At 42.3% G+C, this 8,072-nt stretch overlaps 1 pseudogene; it reads left to right on the forward strand.

Moving 5' to 3' along the window:
* The first annotated feature begins 208 nt into the window (after positions 1-208).
* LOC122493201 lies at positions 209-1,230 on the forward strand (annotated as a pseudogene).
* The last annotated feature ends 6,842 nt before the right edge of the window (positions 1,231-8,072 follow it).

The following is an 8,072-nucleotide window of genomic DNA, read 5'->3' on the forward strand; positions in this document are numbered from 1 at the left end:
GGCTCAGAGCCTGGAGCCTGTTTCCGATTCTGTGTCTCCCTCTCTCTCTGCCCCTCCTCCGTTCATGCTCTGTCTCTCTCTGTCCCAAAAATAAATAAACGTTGAAAAAAAAATTAAAAAAAAAAAAAGAAACTAGAACACTCTTGCATTTCTGGTAGAAATGTAAAATGGTACAGCCTCTATGGAAAACAGCTTGGTGGTTCCTCAGAAAGCTAAACATAGAATTACCTTACAATCCAACAATTCCACTTCTGGGTATATATCCAAAAAGATTGAAAATAGGGACTCAAACAGACACCTTTATACTGATGTTCATAGTAGCATAATTTACAGTAGCTAAAAAGTGGAAGAAACCCAAGAGTCCATTAATACATGAATGGATAAACAAAATGTGGTACATACATACAAAGGAATGTTATTCAGCCATAAGAATGAATGAAGTTCTGGTACCTGCTACAACCTGGATGAACCTTGAAAACATTATGCCAAGTAAAATAAGCCAAACACAAAAGGACAAATACTATGTGATTTCACTTATGCGAAATATCTAGAACAGGCAAATTCATACAGACAGAAAGTAGATTAGAGATTACTGGGGGCTGGCAGGGGAGTTATTACTTAATGGGGACAGAGTTTCCATTTGGATCATGGAAAAAAAGAGTTTTGCAAATAGACAGTGGTACCTTTTTCAGGCAGTCAGAAAGACGGCAGACATTCAGACAGAGTGTGCCTACCAAAAGCAGCCAATCATCTTTCAAAATAACAAAAGGGTTCTGCTTGGAGAAACTGGCAAGGAGATGCTCCCTCAATACTACTAAAACACTGGTCTGGGCTTCAGGATGCCCAAGGAGACCAGTGAGGGCACCTAGATCATTAAGAAAAGCCTCTTTACCAGTAATGTCTCCATCAGAGGGCAGGTTCTGTTTGGCATGGTGACCAAGATGAAGACGCAGAGGACCACTGTCATCTTCCAAGACTACCTCCACTACATATCAAAGTACAACCACTTTGAGAAACCCACAAGAACATGTCTGTGCACCTGTCCCCCTGCTTCAAGATGTCCAAACTGATGACATAGTCACAGTGGGTAAGTGCAGGTCCTTGAGCAAGACTGTGCGATTCAATGTGTTCAAAGTCACGAAGGCCACTGGTACCAAAAAGCAATTCCAGAAGTTCTGAGACTAGACATCTGCCCACACTCCTGATGAAAATAAAGTTATTTTCCCTGTCGAAAGGAAGGAAGGAAGAAGAAAAGGCAGTGCTGATGGTTGCACAACACTATAAATGTACCTAATGCCATTAAAATGTTTAAATGTTTATTTATTTCTTTTGAGAGAGAGTGAGCACAAGCAGAGTAGGGAAAGAGAGAGAGGGAGAAAGAGAATCCCAAGAAGGCTCCACTATGTCAGCACAGAGCCTGATGTGGGGCTGCATCTCAGGAACCTTGAAATCATGACCTGAGCCAAAATCAAGAGTCAGGACACTTAACCAACTGAGCCACCCAGGCATCATTTTTAAATGTTTTAAAAGTTTAAAATGGCAAATTCTGTTATATATATTTTACCACAGTGAAAATTAAAAAAAAATTTTTTTAATTTATTTTTTAATTTATTTTGAGAGAAAGATAGAGAGCAAGCAGGGGAGGGGCAGAGCAAGAGGGAGACAGAATCCCAAGCAGGCTCCACACCACCAGCACAGAGGCCCATGCAGGGCTGGAACCCCCCAATCACAAGATCTTGAGCCAAAAGCAAGAGTTGGATGCCTAACCGACGAGCCACCCAGGCGACCCCAAAAAAATTTTAAAGGAATTGAACACATATTTATATAGGACCATTTCCTCCGTGTCCACTGGGCTCCTTCCATATGGCCACTTTTCAGTTCCTGGTCCACATGTCCTTGCTTATACTGTTTCCTCCGCATGAAAAGCTCTTTTCACCTTTTGAACCCTATTCATCTTTTAGGTGTTAGCTCAAATGTTACTTGGAGAGGTCTTACCACTCTCTTTACCCTGGTATTTTCTTTCATGCTGTCCTTTACTTCCCCATCTCTCCAGTTCCCTTCCCTTCCCACAATCACAATTAAAGAAGTTTTTGTGTGAATATGTCTTTAATATCTGCCTGCTCATTAGGCTGTAAGCTCCAGGAGGGCATGGACAGTATCCATCTTGTCCACTGAGATGGGATACAACGCCTACCTAGCCCAGGTAGGTGCTGGTACAGTGGGGATTGGGGATTCCATAAATTTTTTTAAATAAGTTAATTAATAACTAAATGAATGTGTGGTAGGATTGTGAGTGGATTTTATTTTAATGCCTTCTACGAGGTTGTGTCTTGATTAAATTATATTTAAAAATGGGGGGCGGGGGGAGCGGGGGGAGCACACCAGAGCTCTCATTCTTTCATCCTTGTGCTCTACCTTGTGAAGTCCTAAGCATCTCTTGGAGCAGGAACCTGAGCCAGACACTAGTACAATCTGTTTCCAGATAGATCTGATATGTTGCCAACTGTTCCAACCTTGGAGTCTAAATGTCCACCTAAATAAGTGATAAGTTGTTGGACTTAAAATGGAACACCTCTGGGGCACCTGAGTGGCTCAGTCAGTTAAGTGTCTGACTCTTGATTTCAGCTCAGGTCATGATCTCACAGTTTGTGAGTTCGAGCCCCTAGTCAGGCTCTGTGCTGACAGCAAGGAGCTTACTTGGGATTCTCTATCTCCCTCTCTTTCTGCCCCTCCCCCACTCGAGCTCTATCTCTGTCTCTCAAAAATGAATAAACGTTAAAAAAAATTTTTTTTTAATGTGTTTGAAAACTACCAGTCCAGGCTCTGGAGAACCTCTCAGAAGGCCTTTGCATGGACTCAGGTTCCAAGCTACAAGGTCTTACTGATCTTATCCAAGGTTCATTGACTTTGCCGCTGTTGTCTTGTGCTCTGTAAAAGGACATTTGCCCATTCTGATTCTTCCAGTGGTGTTGTGGAAAGGCCTCAAAAGAGATCACTGACAGCAGCTCAATACAGACCAGGCAGCTTAGTCCACAGGCAGCTTCTGTCTATGGAATCAGAGGCTAAAAATAGATTACAAGCCACAAAAGTCTTAAATTGCTTCTAACTAGGCAGCATGGTGTAGAGATTAAGAAAATGGATTCCCGAGCCAGACACTCTGGCTTCAACTTCTGGCTCTGCAGCTAACTAGCTGTGACCCTGGACAGGTTTCTTCATACTCTCATGTCTTAGTTTTCTCCTCTTCAAAATGGAGATGGAGATAATAATAATGTCTACCTCATAGGCTTGATGAGGATTAAATGAGATCATATTTGTACAGCATTTGAGACAGGGCCAGGCATCCAGTAAGCACTATATAAATAAATAAGTAGCAATGGTACTTTTCTTTCTATATGAATTTATGAATGGCAAAGCCCAAATCCTGGCATTTTACGTCTTGTACTGTTTGATGTTTTACCACTACTGTCGAGGTGAGGCTCTTTCTGCAGCCTCCCACACCTCTGAGGAATTGGGGTCACATGGCCCTCTGAAATGGTAAGTGGTTACCAGATCCTGGATTCCTTCACCCAGTAATATTTCAAAAGCAATTCTGGGGGTTCCCATAGGGTGGTCATCTTTGGATTATGCCATTCAGGACATTAAAATAAACTGCTATCTACTATCATTACTATTTCATGAAAGGCAATTTTAACACCAAAAAGGTAGGAAATAGGAAAAACGTAATCTCAGAATAAAAGGCAGGGCTTCTTCAACTGTCCATTGATGGATGAACGGATAAAGAAGATGTGGTATATCTATACAATGGAGTATTACTCGGCAATCAAATAGGATGAAACCTTGCCATTTGCAACTACGTGGATAGAACTCAGATGGTATTATGCTAAGGGAAACTAGTCAGTCACAAAGACAAATACCATATGACTTCACTCATATGAGGAATTTAAGACATAAAACAGATGAACATAAGGGAAGGGAAGAAAAATAATATAAAAACAGGGAAGGGGACAAAACATAGGAGACTCTTAAATATAGAGAACAAACAGGGTTGCTGGAGGGGTTGGGGGAGGGCGGATGGGCTAAATGGGTAAGGGGCATTAAGGAATCTACTCCTGAAATCATTGTTGCACTATATGCTAACTAACTTGGATGTAAATTGTTTTTTAAAAAGGCAGGTATTCTTTTTATTTTAAGTTTATTTGCTTATTTTGAAAGAGTGAGAAAGAGAAAATGAGCTGGGGAAGGGCAGAGAGAGAGAGGGAGGAAAGAGAATCCCAAGCAGGCTCCATGCTGTCAGCACAGAGCCTGACTTGAGGCTTGATCTTATTAACCATGAGATCATGACCTGAACTGAGATCAAGAGTTGTATGCTTAACTGACTGAGCCACCCAGGCACCCCAAAAGGCATGGATTTAAAGTAAACTGAGCTTAGTAAAAAATCAATACCCTTTTCTGTTCCTTTGTTGTTTAATCTTGAACCAGCAGACAAAAGCCAACTCTTGTCTAAGACCCAGCATTTGGTTAACACTGCTCTACACAGCCCTTCTGAGTGTTCTTGAACATACTGGACATTGTAACTAAATATACCTTAAAGCTAGTCCTGAACACCCCAACTTTATAAAACTGAAGTTGTTTGCTAATAATCCTGGAGAACACTGCTATGCTCAGAGTAGATGGGCCACAACTGGAAGGGGTTATTTTAGTTGTTCCCTGTAGCACAAATTGGGCCATTTAGAACCTTGGCTCTAATTCCAAGGAGTCAGGAAGGCCTCTGAGCTACCCAAGTGTTTTAGAAAGTCCCTCCCAGTTCTGTGTCCCCTTTACTCTCATACCACTACCACACACACGAGGCTTCTGAAACCAGATGTGTGAGCAATTCTCTGTAACAACTGAGTATCAACAATTTAACTCAATTCTGACACTTTGCCTTGAGAGTGTCCAGATCCCACAGGGTAAGGGCTCAGTCTCATGAGACGGCTCCCCACTTTGAATGCCAGTCACAAGTAATAGGTGCCCAGCTTACTATAACTTCTGTCTGACTTAGCTACAGATCAAAGGTTCTCATGACCTCTTCCCCCTTGGATTCAATTATTTGTTAAAAGAGCCACTCACAGGGGTGCGTGGTTACCTCAGTCATTGGAGCCTGCAACTCTTGATCTCAGGGTTGTGGGTTTGAGCCCTAAGTTGGGTGTAGAGATTACTTAAAAATAAAATCTTTTTTTTTCAAGTTTATTTATTCATTTGGTGTGTGTGTGGTGGGGGAAGGTGCAGAGAGAGGGGGAGAGAATCCGAAGCAGGTTCTTCACTATCAGCCTAGAGCCAGACGTGGGGCTCAAACTCACAAACCATAGGATCATGACCAGAGCTGAAATCAATAGTCAGTGCTCAACCCACTGAACCACTCAGGCACCCCCAAAAATAAAAATTTTTCTAAGTTTATTTATTTCTTTTGAGAAAGAGAGAGAGAGAGCACGAGCAGGGAAGGGGTAGAGAGAGGGAGAAAGAGGATCCCAACCAGGCTCCACATTGTCAGCTCAGAGCCTGACACAGGGCTCGAACCCACAAACTGTGAGATCATGACCTGAGCCAAAACCAAGAGTCAGATGCTTAACCAACTGAGACACCCAAGTGCCCTGCAAAAATAAAATCTTTAAAAAACAAATAAAATGAAATAAAATAAAATAAATAAAATCTTAAAAAAAAAAAAGAGCCACTCCCAGAACAAACACCTACTTGTGTTTATTAGTTTATTAAATGACATGATAAAGGGTACAGATGAACAGCTGGATGAAGAGGTTTGGGGAGGTTCCCACACACAGGAGCTTTTATTTCCATGGAGTTGTCTCCCAGTATATTGATGTGTTGTATTCACCAACCTGGAGATTCTCTGAACCCCACACTGTGGGGATTTTTATGGAGGCTTAATCATGTAGGCATGATTGACCAATTCTATTTTTAGCTCCTTGCCCTTTGTAAGAGAATGAAGGGAAGGGCTGAAAATTCTAAGCTTCTAATCATGGATTGGTCTTTCCAGTGATCAGCCCTCATCCAGGAGCCATTTTTGACTCTATGAGAGTCACCTCATTAGAACAAAAGACAGTCCTATCACCCAGGGATTACAAGGGTTTCCGGAGCTCTGTACCAGGAATCAGGAAAAGGGAACAACATGTATTTTCTTCTATCTCACAGTGAGTATGCAGGTTTTCTTCCTAGACACAGTAAGAGAGTCCAGGAAGGAGAGTCAGGGTTCAGGGACTGTCATGCTGATTCTGCTGCTAATCTACTGTGTAATTTTGGTGAGGCCCTTAACCATTCAGAGACCTGTTCTACTCCTCTACAAAATGGAGGCAATAATACCTGCTCTGCATTCCTCAAGGTTGCTATGGGAATCAAACAAATAATGGGTATGAATATGAATATGGTGTTAAAGCACTGTAAAGGAATGAGTATTTGTTAACTCTTAGCCCCTACCCCCTTCTAGTCAGGGCCTCAAGTTTCCCTACTAACTTAATACCAACGATCCTTTCTTCCACCCTCTTCTTTAGCCTGACTAGGACTCCATAGCACAACACTCCAGGGGAGACTTCTAGGCCTTGGTTTAGAGCAGTGTGGTAAGGAAGAGCTGATTTTTTTTTTCTCCTTCTCAGAGCCTTGGTCTCCAAAGTCTCTCCAGATGGAGGGAGTTGAGCTCCTAAGTATTAAACACTCAGGAACCCACAAACACTCTTGGAGTTCCAGCTAAGTGAGCCTGTCCAATAATACTTCCTGCTAAACTAACAAAGGGTGATAGCAGGAGAATGCTGGGAGACATTCCATTCTCCTGCCTCCAAGGAATCTTGGCAGCTCAACTTTCTAGTGTGTTATATCTGGAAGAAACTTTAGATCAGTGGTTCTCAATGCTGGCTGAACATTAGAATCACCAGGGGAGCTTTTAAAAAATATCCATGCCAGATTGTATCTCACACCAATTAAATCAGAATCTTGGGGGGAGGGACCTAGACATCAGTATTTTTAAAGCTCCCCAGATGATTGCAATGTGCAGCCTAGTTTGAGAACCACTGTCATAGATAATCCAGGTCAAACACCTCATTTTAATGAAGTAAAAATAGGTCCTGGGAGTTTATGAGTTTTGTGCAAAGTCATACAACTGGTTAGAATTTGAAATATCAATTCAGGGGCGCCTGGGTGGCGCAGTCGGTTAAGCGTCCGACTTCAGCCAGGTCACGATCTCGCGGTCCGTGAGTTCGAGCCCCGCGTCAGGCTCTGGGCTGATGGCTCGGAGCCTGGAGCCTGTTTCCGATTCTGTCTCCCTCTCTCTCTGCCCCTCCCCCGCTCATGCTCTGTCTCTCTCTGTCCCCCAAAAAATAAATAAAAGTTGAAAAAAAATTAAAAAAAAAAAAGAAATATCAATTCAATAAGTTGATGATAATAACAGCTAATTTTTGTTGAGCGTTTGCTGGTAAGCAACCTGCACTTTATAAACATAATCTCAATTAATCATCACAATAATCTTAGAAACCTGAGAAACCTCAGAAAACTGAGGCCCAAAGGTTTTAGTTCACTCAAGGTCAAAGCAACTAAAGTGGTAGAGATCCCCATTCAACAGTTTAACCAAATTTGAGCAGCATGCAGTTGACAAGATAGGGATAGGGCCAATGCCATTAAGGAATTTACAGTCTATCTGGAGAAGGGTTGCCTCCAGTTGAGTGTCAGTTGAGGATCTGACTCTTGGTTTTGGTTCAGGTCATGATCACAGGGTCATGGGATAGAGCCCTGCGTGGGGCTCTGCACTAAGTATGGAGCCTGCTTAAGATTCTCTTTCTCTCTCTGACTCTGCCTCTCTCTCCTGCTCTCTTTCTCTAAAAATAAAAATTTAAACACACACACACACACACACACACACACACACACACACATTATAGTCTACCTGGAGAGACAGGAAACAGGTGAGCCAAAAATTAAACCAGTTTGATAAGTGTGATAGTAAAAGTAAACAATGGGGGGCACTCAGGTCATGATTCCACGGTTCAGTCTGTGAGTGAGCCCCGTATCGGGCTCTCTGCTGTCAGCACAGA

The sequence above is a fragment of the Prionailurus bengalensis genome, chromosome D2 (genome assembly GCF_016509475.1).
Source record: "Prionailurus bengalensis isolate Pbe53 chromosome D2, Fcat_Pben_1.1_paternal_pri, whole genome shotgun sequence".
In the NCBI taxonomy this organism is placed as follows: Eukaryota; Metazoa; Chordata; class Mammalia; order Carnivora; family Felidae; genus Prionailurus; species Prionailurus bengalensis.